Source organism: Phacochoerus africanus, chromosome 2 (assembly GCF_016906955.1).
Source record: "Phacochoerus africanus isolate WHEZ1 chromosome 2, ROS_Pafr_v1, whole genome shotgun sequence".
In the NCBI taxonomy this organism is placed as follows: domain Eukaryota; kingdom Metazoa; phylum Chordata; class Mammalia; order Artiodactyla; family Suidae; genus Phacochoerus; species Phacochoerus africanus.
The window spans coordinates 224,455,105-224,478,893 of NC_062545.1; the positions used below are offsets into that span (position 1 = coordinate 224,455,105).

General features: G+C 41.0%; 1 protein-coding gene and 1 non-coding gene across 3 annotated transcripts in view; both read left to right on the forward strand.

The window, feature by feature from the left end:
* Positions 1-23,789, forward strand: part of PIP5K1B (phosphatidylinositol-4-phosphate 5-kinase type 1 beta) — a 350,208-nt gene that overhangs the window by 295,959 nt on the left and 30,460 nt on the right. The window lies entirely within an intron of this gene.
* LOC125121766 (small nucleolar RNA SNORA18) lies at positions 8,333-8,462 on the forward strand. The gene has a single exon (XR_007133629.1). It is a non-coding gene; the product is annotated as a small nucleolar RNA SNORA18 (small nucleolar RNA).

Genomic DNA, 23,789 nt, shown 5'->3' on the forward strand with positions numbered 1-23,789 from the left:
ATGGGGCTGGTATGTGGAAGGAGGCTAAAAGCTCTTCTTCCCAAAGGAGAGAGTCAAAACCCGTGCCTACAAGTTACAAAGAGATGATTGTTCTCTAGGAGGAAGCGTTTAGTAGCGTGGTTAAAGAAGAAATAGGCTACCTCTGACAATGCTAAGCCTCTCACTGGAGCTGAACAACCAACTGGGAGAGCTGCTGGGACAGAGAAACATGCCTTTTTTAGCTAGACTGCTTTTCGGTTTTCCTGCAACCTTGCAGTTCTGGGTTTCTCTTAGGGTAACTCCCAAGAGAGGATTACATGTAATATTTTATTACAACAAATACAGAGCCTCATGGGAAGAAAGTATAACCCCCTCTTTGTCCTTTCTTTGAACAGAGTGAAACCAAACCAGCAAGCATGTGGCCTTAAATAGACCTGAGGCGTACACTGCCCACACTTGGCACGGCATGCTTCCTTTGAGGAAACTGTAAGATTCTATAGCCATAATTTTCAGTTTGGATGGGTAAGCTAGCATAGAGGCCTTTGAATTAGAATGCCATTCTGCCATTCACCAGCTCTGTGACTTCACCTCCCAGACCTCAATCTCACCTCTGTCAAGAGAATAATAGTATCTGCCTATAAGATTATCGTGAGGATAAGATGAGAAAATGTATATGACTATTCAGTGCCTAGAATATAACATTTACTCAAATGTATATTTTTTTTTAGTAAGATAACCATTCAGACATTTTTGTGGTCATACTATGTGCCAAGTACTGTGCCCAACTAGCAGGATCATAGGACACTTAGAACTCTGCTGGGTCCCCAAGGACAAATAATTTCGTATTCTGTCTATATTACCTGAGGCCTCAAATCTAGAAGCTGGTTCCAACTAGTAAAAACCAGTGGACTGGCTCAAACCAGTGGCTGTGAAGATGTGATTTAATTTGAAAGTTCAGTGTGAAGGACAGAGAGGCGGAGGGTATCCCAAGAAAGACGAATGTTCTAGCAAAGTTTACTTTACCGTTGCCACCACTGATAGACAGCCTAGTTTGAAAGACCTAGCCTTTCAACGTGAATTAATACCAATCATGGTCTAGGAATGGCTTAAGGAAAGTAGCCTATTTCCAAATCCCTGTATGAAGTTTGCCCAGTAAATGAAGGACAAAGTAAATGAGGCCAGTCTCAAACCTTTGAATTAATTATAAAATTATACCAGAGCTCAGTATTTACAAAGGATTAGAAGATTGAACCTAGTCCCTCGGTGGATCCATGCATAAGCCATCCAGAAATACAGCTAACTATCCTTCCCCCCAAAAAGAAAAAGTAACAGGTGTTCAAACAGCAAAACGATGGGGATATGTCAGGAGGGCATGGGAGCCAATTGAAAGAACTCTCAAGAGTACAACTGGAACAATTTGAGCAATGAAATAACATACCATTGGAATTATAAACCAAAGAATAAATAAATATAGAAATCCAGGAGTTCCCGTCGTGGCGCAGTGGTTAACAAATCCGACTAGGAACCAAGAGGTTGCGGGTTCGATCCCTGCCCTTGCTCAGTGGGTTAACGATCCAGCGTTGCCGTGAGCTGTGGTGTGGGTCGCAGATGTGGCTCAGATCCCGTGTTGCTGTGGCTCTGGTATAGGCTGGCTGCTACAGCTTTGACTCGACCCCTAGCCTGGGAACCTCCATATGCCACGGGATTGGCCCAAGAAATGACAAAAAGACAAAAAAAAAAAAAGAAAAGAAAGAAATCCATACTGACATTATTGTATGATTACATAAATAAGTGAATGGGGGGGGAGAAACCTTCCATACAGAACAATTCCAAATAATTTATGTAGCTGCTCTGCCTTCTAAGAAGTGGAACATAACTCCCCATCCCTTAACTGGGGACTACACTTGGTGATTTGCTTCCAACATAGTATGGAAAGAGAGGTAGGGGTAACTTTATAATGGAGCAACTTGATAAACACCACCTTGGCCAGGTAATCAAGGTTATCACCAGTGATAAGTCATGTTAATAACATATACCCTTGATAGGACGTGATGAGAATGGTACTTGACCTCTGTGATCTTCCCTCCTCAAAACCTACAAATACTGTGACCATGAGGAAGACATCAGCCCAACACAAACCATGTTTACAAAACACCTAATAAGTACTCCTCAAAACTATCCAAGTCTTCAAAAAAAAAAGGCAAGTTTAAGAAACCATCACAGTCTATAGGAGTCCAAGCATATATGATGACTCAATGTAAGGTGATGTCTTTATGGGGCCCTGGAACAGGAAAAAAAAGCATTGGGGAAAACGTACACAGTCTGAATATCATATGGAGTGTGGTTTGTTTGTTTGTTTAAAGTGGTTGGTGTTTGGATCTGGCATTGCCGTGAGCTGTGATGTAGATTGCAGACACGGCTCAGATCCTGCATTGCTGTGGCTGTGACATAGGCTGGCAACTGTAGCTCCAATTGGACCCCAAGCCTGAGAACCTCCATATGCCACAGGTGTGGCCCTAAAAAAAAAAAGGTAAAGTGGTTGGTATTTCTTCTCTCAAACTGATGTCACCAAAACCTACACAACAATCATGCATTATAGTGGCATTTCTTATCATGTGAGTGTTGGGGATCATGTTTTAATTTTTTTTCTTTTTTCTTATTTTCCTTTTTATTATACTTGATCTACAATGTTCTGTCAATTTCTGCTGTACAACAAACTGACCTAGTTATGCATATATATATATGTATATATATATACACACACACACATATGTATATATATACACCTTGTTTTTCTCGAATTATCTTCCATGTTCCCTGACAAGTGATTAGATATAGTTCCCTGTGCTATACAGCAGGATTTCATTGCTTATCCACTCCAAATGCTATAGTTTGCACCTACCAACCCCAAACTCCCAGTCCTTCCCACTCCCTCCCCCTTCACCTTTGCAATCACAAGTCTGTTCTCCATGTCCATGAGTTTGTTTCTTATTAGTGATATCATATGGTATTTGTCTTTCTCTTTCTGTCTGACTTCACTTAGTATGAGAGTCTCTAGTTGCATCCATGTTGCTGCAAATGCCATTATTTTGTTCTTTTTATGGCTGAGTAGTACTCCATTGTGTGTGTTCCACATCTTCTTAATCCACTCATCTGTCTATGGATAGTTAGGTTGCTTCCATGTCTTGACTGTTGTGAATAGTGCTGCAGTGATCATGTTTTAAAACATCCTCTTGCATCTTTACTCGAAATGAGGTGTACTCAGTGTACATGTTTTACACACAAGGACATAAGTAATCTGTTGATTAGTATAGGTCTTTAGGCAGCCAGGCTTAACTGTGATTAATGTATTATACAGATTATATTTTAACCTGCCATGGAACCTCAATCTGTATAAGAATGGATATGGACAACCTTGGCTCCTAGAGCTCAAATTCCTCATTTTGTAGAATTTAGGATTGGACCAAAGACATTTTCCATGCATATGTGTCCAGGGTAAGGGAAATTTCTTGGTCTCTTTAGCTGCCTATATCGGACAAACAGCCATAATTTCTTTATGTCCCAAATAGGGAAAACCAGGCTGTGTATCTCCTGAGGGAAAGGTACATATTGTCAGACTGCATCCCACTTATTGCAGGCTTTGAAAACTTGACTCAGAGATGTTGACTCGGCAACACCTGTCATCGTCATTATTCTCAGGTGCTCTTTTTACATCACCTCCAGCCTTTCCCACTGTCAAGGAGATGAAAAAAGCATATGATTTCTCTGAAATTGGTTCTGTGCACACTATTGGTTTTTATATCTGAGAACCTCCTCCGTATTACCCTTCCTCAGAAACAGCCCATCTCTTCCTGAGAAAATGTTACATTTCCTGTGAATGCATATGCTATTTACATTGATTTCATTTTCATGACTGTCCCTGGATAAATGTGCAGAAGTTGGTCCAAGTTTAGGATGAATCAAATGCAGTGTAGAAATAAACTACCTCCTCACATGGTGTAGGTGGTCTTTTTCACAGAGATCTGGATGCCACTTACTTAATAAATATGTCTTATGAGATTATATAGTGCCTTGATGCTCCAGCTGAGGAATTGTCTACCAGCATCCTTATTTGGGGATGACAACAGTGGGGAAAATACATCGCTCTAGGAAAAGAGAATGTTATAGGGCTGTGTTTTCAAATATTATGGCACACGTAACAATCCTGTGGAAAAAAATATGTGTCAGATAATGTTCTTTGTTTAAAAGCAAAGGAAGCTGGCACTGCAAAAGAAATAAAGGCTGGCATTGCACTGGGAAAACAGAAGTTGTTCACAGAATGTAAAGAAAAGGCTAAGCTGTCAAGCCAAGGGAAGAATATGAAATGCCGCAGCTCAGAGGATTCACTCATTCATTGAGCGATATTTACTAAGCATCTGTAATGTCCCAGGCACTGAGTCCAGGGTGAGGATATAGCAGCATGGGCAATCTATCAGGCTCTTGCTTCCATTCAGCTTGCTCCCAGAGGATGTCAGACTCACAGACAGCTTCACATTTGGCTCTGCTGATATTATTACTGAGCTCCTGTAGTTTTCATCCATCATTCATCACACTCTCCAAGATGCAGAACATCCAATGAGCACAGGCTCGTCAAAGGTGAGATTGAGGTGCTGTCAAGCGTATTCCCCCACAGGACCTCATGGAATGAGGGAAGGCTAGTTCTCCCAAGGCTGAGTGGGCTGCTGTTACCAACAGAGGAGAGGAGCACTAGGTGGGCAAAAAGAGAAGTCCACTGTATTTAGTACTAATATTATGAAGAAAGGAATGAGAAGACTCTGATGTGGCTTAGCATTCTGACTAAAGCTACTTGTAAATAAATAAGTATAACCTTAGATGTGTCTTCATAACCCCTCTAAAAGTCCCTATTTTCTCATCTGTATAAAGTCAAAATAATAGTCCCTACCTCATAGAATTGTATTTGCTGTAATTTATCTCAGATGCCCTCTTAAGGCCCTTTGCAGTCATTACCCCCTTTTTCCCAAATGTCACCACCCTCCTGACTTCTCTTACTGTCTGTTAGTTTTGCCTGATTTTGAACATTGCATAAACAGAATCATACTGTGCAGTCTTTTATCTCTAGCTGCTTTGCTCTGAATCATGTTTGTAGGTTTCATCCATGTTGTTTGGTGTGGCTATATTTATGAATTCTCATTGCTGAATAGTATCCATTGTATAAGTATATCTGTTCTATTAATAGTAGACATTTGGGTTGATTCTGGCTTAGAGCTACTATATCAACTCCTATGGACATTCTTATACATGACTTTTGGCATCAGAGGAATACATTTCAGTGGGGTCTATACCTAGGATTGGCATTCCTAGGTCAAAAAGTGCTCATATCGTTTTCAACATACACTGTACCCAGCCATGGTATAGCAGTTCTTTCTGCATCACAACCTTTCCATTGTTGGGCATTATCATAGAATTGTTTTGATGTTTAAATCTGGATTATATTTAGTAGCCAGTTGAGAACTTGTTGTGACAGTTGCTTAATAAAATTAGTTGTATTTTCACATAGTTGTGAAATAGGCTTAGTGTTTTCAGATATTTTCCATGACTTTGTAACAAATGTTATTTCAATACATTCTGCTGGTATGGTTTTTATCTTAGCATGGACACAGGTTGGACAGTGTGTTGGGCAGACCTTACTGTGGATCCTTTTTTTGCGTGTGTCGATGATAAAGCCTTGCTTGGTAAAGTTTGTCACATTGGCCACTTTAAAATGGGCATTCTAGGGAGTTCCTGTTGTGGCTCATTGGGTTATGAAGCTGACTAGTATCGAACCTGAGGATGCAGGTTCGATCCCTCACCTTGCTCAGTGGGTTAAGGATATGGCATTGCCATGAACTGTGCTGTGGGTCACAGACATGGCTCAGATCACTCATTGCTGTGGCTGTGGTGTAGGTCAGCAGCTGCAGCTTCAATTTGACCCCTAGCCTGAGAACGTCCATATGCTGCAGGTGTAGCCTTTAAAAATAATAATAATAAATAAACAAATAAATAAATAAAAAATAAAATGGGCATGGTACATATACACAAAGGAATACTACTCAGCCATAAAAAAGAACGAAATAATGCCATTTGCAGCAACATGGGTGCAACTAGAGACTCCCATACTAAGTGAAGTAAGTCAGAAAGGAAAGACAAATATCATATGATGTCACTTGTATCCAGAATCTAATATATGGCACAAATGAACCTATCTACAGAAAAGAAACAAACTCATGGACATGGAGAATAGACTTGTGGTTTCCAAGGGGGAGAGGGAGGGAATGAGATGGACTGGATTTTGGGGTTAGTAGATGCAAACTATTGCATTTGGAGTAGATAGCAATGAGATCCTGCTGTATAGCATAGGCAACTATATCTAATCACTTGTGATGGGACATGATGTTGTTCTGCTGCTCTCTTCCCTGTTAGAAACCAAGATTCTCATCAGTGTCACCTGGGTCATGCTAGGGTTTCAATGTGCAGTGGCAGGTAGTGTAAGGGAGGTCATACACTAACTAGTCTGTCAAACCTGGGTCTTCGGGCACATTACTTAGTTTCCCGGGACCTTATTTGCTTCATGTATGAAACGGTGTGGCTAATACCCACCTTGATGCATTGGTAAAATTGTAAATGAGATAATATATGTAAAGTGCCAGATTCAGTGCCTTAGTACGGGGCAACTGTTACTATTATTATGGGTGGTAATTTTTGATTAATCTCAGGAACAATATCCTTAAAACAGAATTTTTTTTTTTGCTTTTTTTAATTAATTTATTTGTTTATTTATTTTGTCTTTTTGCCATTTCCTGGGCCACTCCTGTGGCATATGGAGGTTCCTAGGCTAGGGGTCCAATCGGGGCTACAGCTGCCAGCCTACGCCAGAGCCACAGCAACGCAGGATCTGAGCCATGTCTGCAACCCACACCACAGCTCACAGCAATGCTGGATCCTTAACCCACTGAGTGAGGCCACGGATTGAACCCATAACCTCATGGTTCCTAGTTGGATTCATTTCCGCTGCGCCATGATGGGAACTCCACAACAGTAGAATTTTTTAATCAGACAGTGTTGAATAAAAGACCACAGACTCAGAATTTTAAAATAAGACTTAGCCATTGATAAAAACTGCATTGCCATAAGGTAGAAGAAGAGACCACCACACCCTGTCTTCCTAACACATCAACATTATATGATATCTTTTGTACCTGACATATCCTATACCTCCCACCCCAGCCTCTTCCAGGAATTACTCTATGATTGACCGGAAAAGAGAGCCTTGTTCACATGAGTAAACAGACTTCAAAAGGGAAAACTGAGAATACACATTTGAAAGAAGGTCAAGTGTACATTCGGAAGCTAGAGGAATCACAGTGTGTGTTCATGAGAACAAAGAGGAGTGTGACAATGAAACTCTGTAAGAAGTCTTAATGGTTGTTCAAGGAAATAACATGGAGGATGTATTTGTTATTTTTAATTCATTATGGGACATGCTGGGCTTTTAATTATGAAAGTTGATTTCCTCATTAAGGAAAAAACTGGCCATTATTTAGCCCAAGACATTTACTTTAAAAGTTAGGAAGACACAGCAGTGGCCACCTCCTGCTCGAAGTCCAGAGCAACGTAGCAGAGCTTCTTGATGTCACGAACGATCTCCCCCTCGGCTGTGGCAGTGAAGCTGCTCCTTGAGAATCTTCTTGAGGTAGTGGGTCAGGTCCTGGCCAGCCAGGTCCAGACCTTGTATTCAAGTCAACTCTTCCCTTGGTATATGTTTAATACCCTGTGCATATCTTGATTTAAACCCCTAGTTACATGCTGCTCTGTCACCTTGTGGCTGAGGTGAGAGCATGTTTATTATGGAAGAGAAATCTGTTGGCTGGTTGAGAATCTGAGACTGAGTCTCTCTGATCTGTGCAGGGTATTCATGTGTCCGAGCTCCTATTCCAGGTTTTCTCTCGAGGCTGGCAAGAGTCCTGAACCAGTTGTCATTTCTGTCTTGCCGGTCTGACGGGGTTGGGAAAGTCCGAGCCTTAGGACCCACTGTCCTTTCTTAGGCAATGTTTTCCCACCAGAAAACCGTGGGTTGTTAACTTGCCTTCAGTTGGAAAAGTTTGCATTCACACCTGTAAATGTATTCATCCTTTTAATTTATGTAAGGTTTTTGTACGCAATTCTCAATTCTTTAAGAGATGACAACAGATTTTGGTTTTCTACTGTCACGTGAGAACATTAGGCTCCAGCAACGTGTCATTGTGAGGAAATAAAGTGCTGCAGTAAACCCAATAAATAAATAAATAAATAAATAAATGAGTAAATTTAGGAAACTGTTGAGGTCCATCCGATGGGGCTTTTTTTATAAACCTACATCATTGGAAATGCCTCATAGAGTAACTGTATGGTTTCCTTTACTGATAGAACTACATGTTAGATCTGTGGGAAAGAACTACAAGACAGAGCTGCTAAGTAAACTATGAAAAACCTAACAGTCAAATTTTTTTTTATCTTAGGTATTGGCATATCTCAAGCATCTGTACTGTTCCAGTGTCTTATAGCTAGGAATGAATATGATATGAACTTAATGCCTATTTAGAGGGTGTCTAAAATTCAGAACCAGGCAGGTCTATCTCTTCTGACCCTAAACAGGGTCCTACCTAAAGTGAACTGCTTAAGTAAATTGGATCCCAAAGATTATAGGTGGGGAATTCTGAAGTGTGCCCATATTCCATTTGAGATCAAAGAAACCCAACTAAAAGAACTGTGGACTGACTGACATGACATGATTTGTGCAAAAATTCTTTTTGAAAGGGCTACCTTGAAGATAATGACTCAAACATTGGAATAATTTTGTCTGTGTTAGTAATGTTTTTTAAAACCTTTACAAAAGTAAATAAGTAATAAAAATTAGGAAACTAAAGTCCATAGAGGTGACATTATTTAGTTAGGATCACTCAAGATAGGTAAGAGCAGGATCAAGATGAGAATCTGAATCCTTCAACCCTGAATCCATTGACCTTATCCATTGATCTTTTCGTAAATATTATAAGGGATGACACTGACTTCCTGAAATCATTGACCAATAAAGTCTAAATTTGTTTAAAGGAGCATTTGTTGTCCCTGAAAAATTTTTTCCCTGAAACTTTGTACCTTCTAGAATTATAGCAGGGGTTAATTATGGGTTGTCAAGACCAGGCACTGTGCCAAGTCTTTTGGATGCTTATTCATTATGTACTTGGAACAGGACTGACCAAAGCTTTGTTTTACAATTACTGCTGACTGTTCCTGGCAGTTAGTAGGAAATTGTCCTACACGGTAATATCACACCAAGTGGATTGTCTGAAATCATCTTTCCCACTGTGTGAGGAAAAGTGTTTGTAAAATAAAGTAGGTCGTTAATACTAAGATAGATACCAAGATAGATGAGCCTCTGTTCATCCAAATGTAGATTTAATTCTCTTATTATATATTGTCTTCCATGCAAGAAGGTATACACTTTTGTTTGATTTTTAGTTTTTAGAACTGAAAGAAGTGGGCTCTAACTCTTCAAAGTCGAAACATTCATGTAACTGTGTTTTTAGTGTCTGTTGATTACAAAATTACATATAGAAATATGGATCTGAGAGCCCTTTGTTGATTGTTCTGGAATCCCACCAGGCTCTGTAGCTCATTAACTAGAAACATTTTGCCAGCAGCCACAGGGATTCCAATGGAAGCAGTAACATTTTGCCAGCAGCCACAGGGATTCCAATGGAAGCAGCAACTCCAATAGATTGTGTCCACACTGCCTCCTAAGGTTTTCCTTTTGCCTTTGTCCAGTGGTGGGCTGGAGCCTGCTCCTCCTGTTTCTTGAGAGTCATCTGTCAAATTCTGTGAGCCAGTTATTAAGCACAACCATTAATAGAGATTAAATTACATAAATTTACAACTAAATGAGTTATATATTTTTTAAAGGTCATAACTCAAAAATCATCCCTTCCTGGTTATTTTACTACATATCTACTATTATTTGCCCTGAGGTTATTTATGTGTATTGGATCTGTATCACGTGGGTGCTATATGATGGTTTGCTATGATGCATTTCCTTCCACCTCTTCATTCAGCCACATAACATCGATAAATTAAAGTAGAAGTATTTATACTTTTTTTTTTGTCTTTTTAGGGCTGCACCCAGAGCATATGGAGGTTCCCAGCTAGGGCTCAAATCAGAGCTGTAGCTGTCAGCCTACACCACAGCCATAGTATTGCTGGATCTGAGCCACGTCTGCAACCTACAACCACAGCTCATGGCAATGCTGGATCCTTAATCAACTGAGTGAGGTCAGGGATCAAACCTGCATCCTCATGGATACTAGTCAGATTCATTAACTGTTGAGCCATGATGGGAATGCCTAAAGTAGAAGTATTTAAATTGAAGTAGAAGTATTTATTCTATGGCAGTTGTCAAGTGCTGTTAAGTCAGGGCTAGGTTTGTTGTTTTGTTAATCATTTACTTTTAAAACTTCAGTGTGTCATATGTATAGCCACTGCATTATCAATAGCTTAAAAAAAATGAGCAAGTATTGTTCTATTATTTAAAAACGATTTTTCCATTCATCAGAGAAGTAGCTCTCATCATTGACAAAAATGAGTGAAGTTCTAATAGATTTATTTAATTTATTTCATTTTAGTGTCATTCATAAGTTGTCCGTGGATGCAAAAAGTCCACAAAAATCAACAAAGCATTCTAAGACAATCAATGAGTTATATGGAATTTACAGTCAAGAATATGGCATATTTTATTATTTGTAAATTGTGTACTACACATTCTCCATCAGTAAAATTTATTATAAACATATATATACACACACATTTTCCCCAAATCCTGGTTATTAAACATGTACTAGCACACCACTCCTTATGTGCTACTGAAGTCCATAGAATGTCTATTATAATTATCTTCAGTGCTGATACTAATAACAGCTAAAATGTATTCAATACAAGGTATAGACTTTATAAGTCACCTCACTAAATCCTCACAAATGCTGTTATATTGCTAGAGAAAAAGAGACAATGAGGAAAGTAAAATCAGACACCTCCAGTTTTAGTGGAGAAGGAGACATTTAATAGGTACTTTCCAAGGGCAGGGCACATGATAGACACTTGCATATAAATTATTCATGTCAACCTTGTGATAAATAAGGAAAGTGATTGTGTCAGTATTATATGGATAAGGAACAAGCTCGGTGAGATGGAGTAACCACCTAAGTCCCCGCTAAGTAACACTGGTTAGAAGAGGAAACCACTAGGGCAGAACCAAAGCTTTCAAGCGCCTCTTCCTAAATCACTTCAGATGTCATATAACGACATCATCTAAGGACCTGCTGGGGAGGACTCTAAATGGTAAATCCTCTGAGAGCATCTTTATTAATAGCCATTGAGAAATTTCACATTAAGAGGATGTAGACATGCTTATGAAAGATAGGCATTATCCAAAATAACTAGAGCTTAAATCAAACTCCAAGAATGGATAATTTAGACTTCTCCAGAGTAGGGAGAATAAATGAAAAAGCGTATAATTACAGTGACAACTTATAAGCATTAATATTTGCATTGACAGATTGCTAAACACATTGACACATAACAAGACATCCGTTATGTGAACAGTGGAAAACAATGGGTAGCCTCTTTTTTTATTTTTTTGCTTTTTTAGGGCCACACTTGCAGCATGTGGGAGTTCCCAGATTAGGGGTCAAATCGGAGCTACACCTGCTGGCCTACCCCACAGCCACAGCAACTTGGGATCTGAGCCACATCTGCGACCTACCCCATGGCTCACGGCAACGCCAGATCCCCAACCCACTGAGTGAGGCCAGGGATTGAACCCAAATCCTCATGGATCCTATTCGGATTCATTTCCCTGGAGACACAGTGGGAACTCCCGGGTAGCCTCTTTTATAGTGTTTTACAAAGTGCCTACTCATTTGACTTATGTGTGCTTTCCGGAAGATAGAATTTCTTCATGGTGACACATCATAAAGGGCTACATATCTGACCCCAGTAAAGTCAGTGGTATTTCAAAGCTCCTAAACACCAGCCAAGTACAGCCTGTGGAGCTGGATGCCAACCTTTCTAGTCACTCTCAACACCAGCTGCAGGGCAGAGCCAGCATCCAACCGCAAAGGCATGGGCAGGGCACTTCAGCAGTGACCAACATCCTCCTCCTGTTTTGCTGAATTCCCAGGATGGACCCTTCTGGTCCTCCATCACCCGTGAACACAACCCACACTGTTGCCAGGCTGCACATCCTACTGCCTTACCATTCTTTTAAGCCAGTATTTCTCTTTTTTCTTTCTTTTTTTTTTGTTTTTAGATTTTAGTATTTATTTATGACCACCTGATACATTAACTTGAAAGGCTATGGCAAATTTCTCCAAAATACTGGTTTCCAAAAAATTACATAAGAAATATACATATGTAATGCATCAAAGTTTTCTCACCCTAAATATATTTGGAATGTATTATATTTCCTGTGGTTGTTTTGCACAGGTGATTACAAACTGTTCTCCGCCAGAACATTTTTTACAGTATATATTTTTAATAAAAGTGGTATATATTTGAAGCGTATCTCATGGTGATTTGATACATATCATGAAATGATTACTATAGGCAAGCTAATTAACATATCCATCTCCTCACAGGGTTACCTTTTTTTTTTTTTTTTGAAACCAAGTCTTGGTTTTATTTACTCAAAGTTAGCTTATTTCTTTCCTTCACTAGATTATTGACTCTTAGGAGAAAGTAGGAACTATTTTGTGTCTCTTTTTTGTGGTTGGTTTGTTTTGATTTTCTTTGTTTTTGAGATCTACTCTCTTTACAACTTTCCAACGTACAAACAGTATTGCTAACTATAGTCACCATGTATATTACGTCCCCAGGACTTATTTTATCTTCAGATTGGAAGTGTGTGTGTGTGTCTGTGTCTGTGTGTGTGTGTGTGTTTAGTGAGAGCACCGGAAACCTTCTCATATAAGTGAAATCATGCAGTATTTTTCTTCCTGTGTCTGTGAGGCCATATTTCTTAAAGTATAGGTTTTAAAACTGCAAGTTGGTAAAAATGCAGCTTCCTGGACCTGTTGGCTATTCTAGTGCACAGTCAAGTTGGTGAACCACTCTTGAAGCAAATGGGGTGTCCTGACCTTTGACTATAAAGCACTTAGTTTTGTTCCCTAATTTACAGGCAGGATTTTGTATATAAAAGGACCACAGTCAGAAATTATGAAAGCAAAAAAAAAAAAAAAAAAGGAGTTCCCATTGTGGTGCAGTGGAAGTGAATCCAACTAGAAACCATGAGTTGCAGGTTCTATCTCTGGCCTTGCTCAGTGGGTTAAGGATCCAGCGTTGCAGTGAGCTGTGGTGTAGGTCACAGACACAGCTCAGATCTGGCATTGCTGTGGCTGTGGCTGTGGCTGTGGCAGAGGCCGGCAGCTTCAGCTCCAATTAGACCCCTAGCCTAGGAACCTCCATATGCCCCAGGTGTGGCCCTAAAAAAGGACAAAAGATGAAAAAAAAAATATTAAAGCTGAGCCATGATCTGGAAACCAGAATGAATCCCAGTTCTCAGAGACATCAATCCAATATACCTCCCATGTCAGCCAGCCACCTCCCATCCTTTGCAAACTGGAGCTTTATTCGATTTCTCACTTCCTAAACTGCTTATGCTCCTAATGACTCAGGACAGAGTGTTGACCTGTCCAAAAGAGACCAGTGCTTTCTGTGACACTTTCTGATTATTCAAGTCAGAGCTTGTAATTAGTTTGGTGTTGGCCTAGCCACGTATGAGAAAACTTGCTGTCATCCTGCACCTTTTGAAAGCTAGCAGGTGCACTAAAAATCAATTCTGCTTATGGTTTTCCAATAGCCCTGAACAGTGATGATTACAGTGTTCATCTGTGATAGCAAAGCTGCCTGGTAATCTGTTCTTCTATTACTTTTTTCCAGCAGCCTCTGCAGACTTGATAGTAATTTGGATTTTGACTCAGTGATGCCACTTACATGCTGAGGGTGGTTGTTTCAACCCATGCATGTTTAGCACATTGACCTGAGGAGGACCTGAGTCAAGTCCAAAAGCTAAGACACAAACACTCTCTAAAGATTCCTGGTAGAGGGGAGTCCCCATCCTTGCTCAGTAGTTAACGAATCCTACTAGGAACCATGAGGTCGAGGGTTCAATCCCTGGCCTCGCTCAGCAGGTTAAGGATCCAGCGTTGCTGAGCTGTGGTGTAGGTCGCAGACACAACTTGGATCCTGCATTGCTGTGGCTCTGGCATAGGCTGGCGGCTACAGCTCCGATTGGACCCCTAGCCTGGGAATCTCCATATGCCTGGGGTGTGGCCCTAGAAAAGGCAAAAAGACAAAAAAAGAAAAAAGATTCCTGGTAGATAATAAAGGCTCAACAAATGTTTGGTGGATTTTACTGAAATGCCTTTTTATTAGAGTATAGTTGATTTACAGTGTTGTGTCAATTTCTGCCATACATCATGGTGACCCAGTCATATGTATATACATCCTTACTCCAAGAGTTGAGATTGGACATAGTTCCCTGTGCTGTACAGTTGGACTGCATTGCTTACCATCCCAAATGTAATAATTTTCATCTACCATCCCTTAACTCCACATCCATCCTGCTTCTTCCTGATCCCTTGTGGCTTTTTAAAAACAAGAAATGTTGGACTTCCCTTGGTGGAGCAGGCAGTTAAGAATCTGGCGCTGTCACTGCTATGGCTCAGGTCGCAGCTGTGGCACAGGTTTGATTCCTAGTTCTAGAGTTTCTGCACACTGTGGGTGCAGCCAAAAAAAGCAAACAGGAAACAGGAAATGTTGTATTTAGCAAAGAATAGGAATGTCATTTTTTTCAGCTACCCAAATTATAAATTTCCTGTAGGTTAATGTTACCAGTATTAAGGGCTGAAGAAAGGGCAGGAAAGTTAGTGAGCCAGCCTACTGGCCAAGGCAAGATTTCCCTTTAAGAATTTATACCACCTGTATTAGTTTGCTAGGGCGACCATAACAAGTACCATGTACTGGGTGGCTTAAATAACAGAAATACATGGTCTCACCATTCCGGAGGCCAGAAGTCCAAGATATTGGCTGTATTGCTTCCTTCTGAGGACCATAGGGATACATCTGTTCCATGCTTGTCACCTGCCTTCTGGTGATTTCCTGTTAATCTTTGATATTCCTTGGCTTACAGAGGCATCACCTGATCTCTATCTTCATCTTTTTTAAATTTTATTTTACTTTTATTAGAGTATAGTTGCCTTACAATGTTGTATCAATTTCTGCAGTATAGCATAGTGACTCAGTGATACATATATATACATACTTTTTTTTCATGCTATCTTCCATCATGGTCTATCCCAAGAAATTGGATATAGTTCCCTGTGCTGTACAATAGGACCTCGTTGCTTAACCATTCTAAATGTTATAGTTTGTCTCTACTAACCCCAAACTCCCAGTCTATCCCACTTCCTCCCCCTCCCCTTTGGCAATCACAAGTCTGTTCTCTATGTCTGTGAGTCTGTTTCTCTTTTGTAGATAGGTTCATTTGTTCCATGTTTTACATTTCATGTATAAGTGATATCATATGGTATTTGTCTTTCTCTTTCTGACTTCACTTAGTATGAGAATCTCTAGTTGAATCTATGTTCCTGCAAATGCCATTATTTTGTTCTTTTTTATGGCTGAGTAGTATTCCATTGTATATATGTACCACATCTTCTTAATCCATTCATCTGTACCCCTGTGTTCACTGCAGCACTATTCACAATACCCGGGACATGGAAACAATCTGCCTTCGTCTTTACATGGCATCCTTCCTGTGTGCATGTCTGTGTTCAGATTTCCCCTTTTCAAAAGAACAGCAGTAATACTGAAGTAGAGTGGGGCCCTACCATTATGAGCCTCCTCCAGTCTGACCTCATCTTAACTAATTACATCTGCAATGACTTTATTCCCAAATAAACTCTGAGGTTCCAGAGGCTTGGATGTCAACATACGAATTTTAGGGGACACAACTTAACCTATAGAACCATATCTCCAAATAAAGCTTTCTTTTTCTGGATTTTTTTCCCCCAGTCCTGATAGGAAGCCAGTGTAAAGAGATTTCAGAGTATCTTATTACAAACCACCATCCATTCAATTATGTCATTGAAGTGCAGTAGAGGGGATAATGGTGCTGTGGTTGGAAATTACTTGCTCATTTTATTTTAAACCCTTTTGGTTCCCTTAGCTTACACAGCATGGGCATTTCCATTTTGGGAGACTGTATCCCTGATATGCTGCTCTGATCTCAAATGTGGTTTTCTGGGGAAGTTGAAAGAGGGCCAACTAGGCTAAGGATCAAAGCTTTTGGAAGCTGGAAGGCCCTCACCACGCTCAAAGCCCCGATTTTTACAGAGGAGCAAACTGGGGCTCAAGGCAGTTAAATGGCTTATCCAAATACAGCATACACCACTACTTAGGACCAGGCTGGTACCAGAAATCAGCTATCCTGCCTCTTATTCTTCTGCCCCTCACTTATTCTTCTACACACCATGGAGGCTGTGGGTCCCCTGTGATTTAAAGGCCCCCAGTTGCTGTGGCCTCTGTGGTGCTTTTCTCTAGCTAGAGAGTACTGTTTTCAGCACATGCCACTTATCTGGGGGATGTTTGTGGACTGCTTACATTCTAGTTTTTTTTAATCCCCCTAAGCTCTACCTCTGGGGCCAGTTTAACTATATCGTCTCTCAACTCCATGGATAAGAAGAGCTCTGAGAAGAGAACTAATCGTGGTATTAGACTCTGCCAAATACAAACAGGAAAACATGTTTTCACAAGAGCAGAAACTGTTTAGTACTCATAAGTCCACTCAAAATCACATTGATTGTGAAGGTTTTTAATATTTTGAGTGGGGGGTTGCCTTTTTATATTCTATAATAGTCATAGTTGTTTTCTTCTTTTTTAATATTTATCATGTCCCCAGCTTTTTGAAACCTCCTTAAGTTAGTGACCCAGCCATGTGTGAACTGTTTACCAACTTATTTTTCACTTTTAGTATAAAAAAATGAAATGGGCACTCAGTAGACATTTGAGTGGAGGAGTTACAGTTTTGCGAGTAGAAACACACTCTTTTTGATGCTGACAGTTCATTGTTGAAGTATTTGTGTATAATAAAACATTCAGTTCTTATGAACTTTGACAGATGTGTACACTCGAGTAACCATCATACAAATCAAGATGAAGCACATTCCGGAGTTCCCGTTGTGCATGTCTCAGCGGTTAACGAATCTGACTAGCATCCATGAGGATGCAGGTTCAACCTCTGGCCTTGCCCAGTGGGTTAAGGATCCAGTGTTGCTGTGAGCTGTGGGTGTAGGTTGCAGATGCGGCTCAGATCTGGCGTTGCTGTGGCTGTAGCGTAGGCCAGCAGCCAGGCTCCGATTCAACCCCTGGCCTGGGAATCTACATATGCTGCAGGTGTGGGCCTAAAAAAAAAAAAAAGGATGTTCTCATCACACCAGAAAGTTCCCTTCTGCCCCTTCCTAGTCATGACCTCCCAAGGTCAAGGAGATATTCCCCTTTGTTTTCTTTTGGAAAGTTGACACTTTTTTTTTATTTTGGGGGGGGGGGTTTGTCTTTTGTCTTTTTGTGGGCACACCCGTGGCATATGGAAGTTCCCAGGCTAGGGGTGTAATCAGAGCTACAGCTGAAGCCTATGCCACAGCCACAGCAATGCCGGATCTGAGCAGTGTCTGCAATCCACACCACAGCTCATGGCAACGCCAGATCCTTAACCCACTGAGTGAGGCCAGGGATGGAACCCGCAACCTCATGGTTCCTAGTCTGATTCACTTCTGCTGCGCTACAATGGGAACTCTGAAAGTTGATAGTTTTAATCAAGACTTATTTGTAATAATAGATTTGTCGTGAGAAAGCAAATTTATTTAAATCCCTTTTTCTCTTATAATTGAACCCCGTGAACACAGCACAGGGCGAATTCTCTGCTCTGGTTGGACAGCTTGGGGCCATAGGTGCACCACGTGGCATTGCTCCAGAGTCAGGCCTGGGTTCAAATCCCGTGTGGCCCCATTTATTAATTGTGGTAAGACACGTTAGCCTTAAAACTCATATGCACGGTATAAACAGGAAGAGACTCAACCCAACATGGCTATCTTTGATGATTAAATGAAATAATGTCTGTAACACAATCATCACTGTATAAATATCACCGTCAGTGAGGACTGTTAGCTTTAAATGTGTGTGGGAGGTGTTGAAAAGGAAAATAAAGCTCCTAGAAAAATACGACGAACAAGTTCCCCGAACTTGGATGGGGGTTCCTTTTTGAAAGCATTCTCCCTCCAGCCACCACCCCCATACATAAACATGCCTTCCTCCAAGGGAGGCCCTCCTGCCTCCTTCCTCTGCTTGGTTCTGAGGCTGCTGGTGGCAGGAGCTCCATTGCTGCCAGCTCTCTCAGCAGCTGCGGCTTCCTGTCCCCAGAACTAATAGGCCTGGCCACACATTGTTTGCTTCTCTTTGCCAGTTCAAAGTGCTGCTCCCTATGCTGTGTCTGCAGCCAGCTCCGTGCCTTGGGCGTCACTTAGGTGGGGAGAGAGGGGACGGTTAAACTAAGTGCTAGACCCATAAGGCAGCCACTGTTTGATTCCAAAAAGAGAGCTTGCTGCTCTGCTCGCCTCCCTTAGAAACAGCAGCCTCCTTGCTAAAAATAGCTGAAGTGGGAGGGCAAGGAGGAGCAGCAGCCCTGCTCATGGCTGTAAAGGAAAAAACACAAAAAGAAAGCAGTTCCCTCTGAAAGCCTCCTGTCAGGTTGGAAGGTGGGTGGTAAAGCAGTCTGGATGCAGTGACCATGGCCAAGGGCTTCCCACCTCCCTGGTCCACACTGGGTGTCTTGCACGCATGGGTGTACACTTACCCAAGGAACTGGATGTGAAGGAGACGCTCATCCCAGCAAGGGCATGAGACTAGTTGCAGGCCGACACTGCAGGCTGCACATGGGAACCTCAGTGCCCGAGTTCTGGAGCTCCACACCCTAGAGCAGCCTCCACCACCACCCCCCTCCATGCCCCCAGAGGGAGACAAGCTTTTCCAAGATGGGCTCACGGTGTCAGCTTGACCATCTCAGCAGAAGTGGGTGTCAGCTTGACCAGCGCATCAGAAGTGCCTCACTCGTGCTGGAATCGGCCTGCCCTTATGCAGATGTGTCGCAAGGACTGAACAAGTACTTGCAGCCTTTAAGTGAGGCTAGACTGTACTTGTGGATTTTCTCTGCAAGTAGAGCTTTCCTGTCCACATTCGTTATCAGTGACTGTTCCGGTAGCTGAATTTAGACTAGCAGAAAAAGAATTCTTTTCATCTCTATTCAAGCAGACCTCCTCAAGTACCCCCGCCCCCAGGAAATGGCAGAGTCCCAGAGGTAAAAGTCATAGTGATACTCCCAGTGATTTATACAGAAAAGCTTTACCTTCTGTCGGCCTTTCTTGCGCTTGCATGGTCTTAGTCCTCTTGATGGGCCTGGGAAGTGGGCTGGGCCGGGACTGACATTCTTATTTACAAAGGAGGACCCAGGAGCTCAGCATCATGAATTTCCCAGCATTATAACCCATAATTCAAGAAACGGGGCTCATAGTCAGGACCCCATCCCTAGTCAGAGGCTCCCTAGGTTTTATCCCATTTCTAAAGGGCAAAGACTTCTAAACATGAAGCAACCTAAACATGGTATGAATTTAAGCAAAAGTTAAAAAAAAAAAGACTCCATTTAACCTTAACGATGGGAATATTTTTCTTTTCAAGACCCAGCAATCATGATTTTGAATCCATAGAGGGAAATGTAACCCTAACTCACTGTCGGCCAGGCGTTAACAGTATTTACATAGTCATAATAAATAATATAAATCTATGTATAGATTTTCTAATTTTAGAATCAGTTCATGGACAAAGAAGGAAAACGGGTTATAGCTGCAAAATAACAATAAATAAAGAATTGTTAAAGAAATAATAAAGAAATATAAATATTAACAGCCATGACAAAGTAGAGATTTTTTAAAAATCTTTTTAAGCGTACCTAATACAAAAATGAGAGAGGAAAGCAGGGACAAGATTTTAAAATATGAAAAAAATAAGGCTATATGGCATGTGATTGATGGAATAGAAAAGGTTATAAGTATGTGATTTACAGCGACAAAATAAAAAATAAATAGCAAATGTTGGGAGGAAGTGCAAAACAGGGGAAGGCAAACATCTTTTATATTGAATCAATAGATGCTGTCTTGGGTTGAGAATATCTTTTATTCCCTGATTTATCAAAAAGACACAAAGAGAACCACCAGAAGGGCTAAAAAGAGAAATGGTAAAAGGTGCTGCCCTTGGAGAGATGACTGGTGTGCAGGTGAGAGCAGGAGGTTGTTTATTTCATCGTCAGTCATCTCTATGGTGTGATGTATCATGTTATTACTTTGACAAAACAATATTAAGGCAGCGAGAGGATGACTTTGAAAAGACAAAAAATGTGCTTTGTACCATATGTGCTCTGAGCAAATGCCCCCTTGAGAATTAGCTATAAAACACTCATTAGGTCTGCAAACAGAAATCAGAGTGTTCCAGGCTATAAAATTATCGATGACTGTTTTTAGCAGTCCAGCCAGGCTAATGCTGTCCAGTGAAGCCAAACTAATGTTGCTGGTAACAGAAAGGAACATTTTTGTAAATGACAGAGAGGCCTGCGCGGCGTCAGAGAACCATTAACGTCAGCCCCCAGAGAGAGCTGGGAGGATGTGAAATTCCCCCTCCTTGTACTGCTCTCACCTGTGACAAGTTTGTGATGTGTGCAGAGACCAGAGCACTTGGCAGCGGAAGAATATTGGCAGCTCCCCTGCTTTGACAAGGGAAGAACAGAACTGGATAGATTAACAGTTTCCTGAGTGCCTTGTTGCAAATCAGGTGCAATTAGCCCTCAGACAGTCTGAATTGAGGGAATTGTGGCAAAACCTGCTGGTACGGAACCCAGGCAGCTGGCCAGATGCTTAAACCCATTCACTTACAAATCGCTTCCAGAAATGGGATCTTCCCAAGCTGCAAACTGAGGAATGGCAGGCCCTCTGACGGGATCACTGGGTTAGAAGGCATTTACTCCTGAGAGAGGCTTTCACTTATGAGTCAGCCTTAAGACAGAATCTGGAAAACTCTCAGCCAGAGAAATTCGAAATTGATTCCAAATAGGCTTGTGCCCAGAAAACAATAGTGAAATAAGATAACAGGGCAATAGCAAGAATGTTCCCCAATGTCAGAACCAAAGAGAAACAAAACATGAAATTGATCCATGATGTAAACATTTAAGTGAAAGTCCTTTTGCAAACATATCTTACCTTTACTACTTAAGGCATCTTCAAAGAAGGAAGTTACTATAGGCTATGGATGCATTGATTTAGGTTGGATGGTTTATTCTTTTTTTATTCATCATTTTGTCATTTTTAAATTATAGTTGATTTACAATGTTGTGTCAATTTCTGCTGTATAGCAAAGCGACCCAGCTACACATATATAAACATTCCCTTTCTTATCTTCATCATGGTCCATCTGGATGGTTTATTCTTGCATTATCTTCCTATTCTTTTAACAATTGCACTTCGTTAATTTTTTTAAGTAGCAATGGACTTAGACATACACATTCAGATATGTACTACAAAAGTTCTTAAAGCCCAGATAATATTTTAGGTGTTTATGTGAAGCATATTCATGTATAACCTTTACTAACCTTTGCTAAATACAACATAACAGAATGTTAAATTAAATATTCTTACTATCAGTTTTAGCAGAGACCCCCAAACAAAAGCAAGGTGTGAAACTGCAGGATGTGCAAAGGAAGTCCAAAAAGCTTCATTGACCACCCACCTCCAATGTTTAAAAAAAGCTAGAGAAGCTAAGAAGAATTGGCAGCTGGAATGTCGTCTTTATTTATTTATTTATTTTGCTTTTTAGGGCCTCACCCTTGGCATACAGACGTTCCCAGGTTAGGGATCAAATTGGAGCTGCAGCTGCCAGGCTACACCACAGCCACAGCACTCGGGATCTGAGCCGCATCTGCAACCTACACCACAGCTCACGGCAATGCCAGATCCTTAACCCACTGAGTGAGGCCAGGGATCGAACCCTCATCCTCATGGATCTGAGTCAGGTTCGTTAACCGCTGAGCCACGAAGGGAACTTGGAATATTTAGATCTAAAGAGAGAGAGCCCTCAGGGTGGGGGGTGCCTGTCCAGCCTAAGGAAAGGGGCTTTGGTGGGATGCTTCTGAGAGCTTGAGTGCCTCATGGAGTATAAGGGACTTGGATGTGTCCCTTGGTGTCTGACTCATGCCTGAAACCCCTAACTCCAGCAGGTGAACAAGGAAAGTGTGTTACTTGGACCTGGTTTGCACCACTCACGTCTCTCTCTTCTGTGCTGGATCTTTCTCCTTGGCGCTTGTGACCAACATAATACATATTTTAAGTTTGTTTTTTTTTTATTGTCTGTCTTCCTCAGTGCTCTATGTAAGTTCCAAGAGGCAGAGATTTCTGTTTACTTTAACCTCTGCTACATCCTGGCACCTAGAATACAAGGTGCAAAAATGAGTGTTTGTGTTGTACATTCTCGTTATCACTAATCATGCCAATAACCCTACATGTTATTATTATTCTCATTTTACACGTGGGAAACTGGAATTCAGAGGGGTTAAGAAACACATCCAGTATCACACAGCTGGAGGAAGAGCCAGAATTCAAAGCCAAATTATCTGATTCCCAAGTTCGTGCCCTGACTTTAAGATCTTATCAGCTCAAGTGTCTGTTTCCCTAAAATGTATTTTCATCCTTTCTTGGGCAATACCTAAGCTAAGATTTTTAGGGCGGTTAAATGCCATTTCTATACTCTGATCTCACTCAGTACATACTGAATAATGAAGATAACAAACATTTTAAAAGATTAATGAGTTGGTTACATAGATTTGCTATTTAATGTCAGATTATTATGAGTGCATTTGGGGAGGCTTTACAGTATAAATGCCTGGTTATTTATATAGGGCTATATATTTATATGTTGTTTTAAGTATTGAAACACTGGAAAGTTAAATAGCTTTATTGTTCTTGTTATATATTAGATATTTTTACTATGTTCCTTTTTTTTTGCTTTTTTTTTTTTTTTTTTTTTTTTTTGCTTTTTAGGGCCGTGCTCATGGCATATGGCAGTTCCCATATGGCTAGGGGTCAAATCAGAGCTACAGTTGCCAGCCTACACCACAGCCATAGCAACGCAGGATCTGAGCCACACGTCTGCGACCTATACCAGAGCTCATGGCAACGCCAGATCCTTAACCCACTGAGCGAGGCCAGGGATCAAACCCGTATCCTCATGGATGCTAGACTGGTTCATTAACCACTGAGCTATGAAGGGAACTCCTGTTGCTTTTTTAATTGTGGTAAAATACACATAACATACAATTTACCATCTTAACCAGTTTTAAGTGCACAGTTCAGCAGTGTTAGGTACATTCACATTGTTGTGCAACTAATCTCCAGAATTTTTCATCTTGCAAAACTGAAACTCTCTGCCCATTAAACATCTCCCCATTTCCCCCCACCCCCTCTCAGCCCCTGGCAACCTCCCTTCTACTTTATCTCTATGAATTTGACTACTTATTTGAGGAAGTAAGTGGAATTATACCACCTATTGGCTACTCTGAATAATGCTACTGTGAACATGGTATGTTAGTTTTAGGG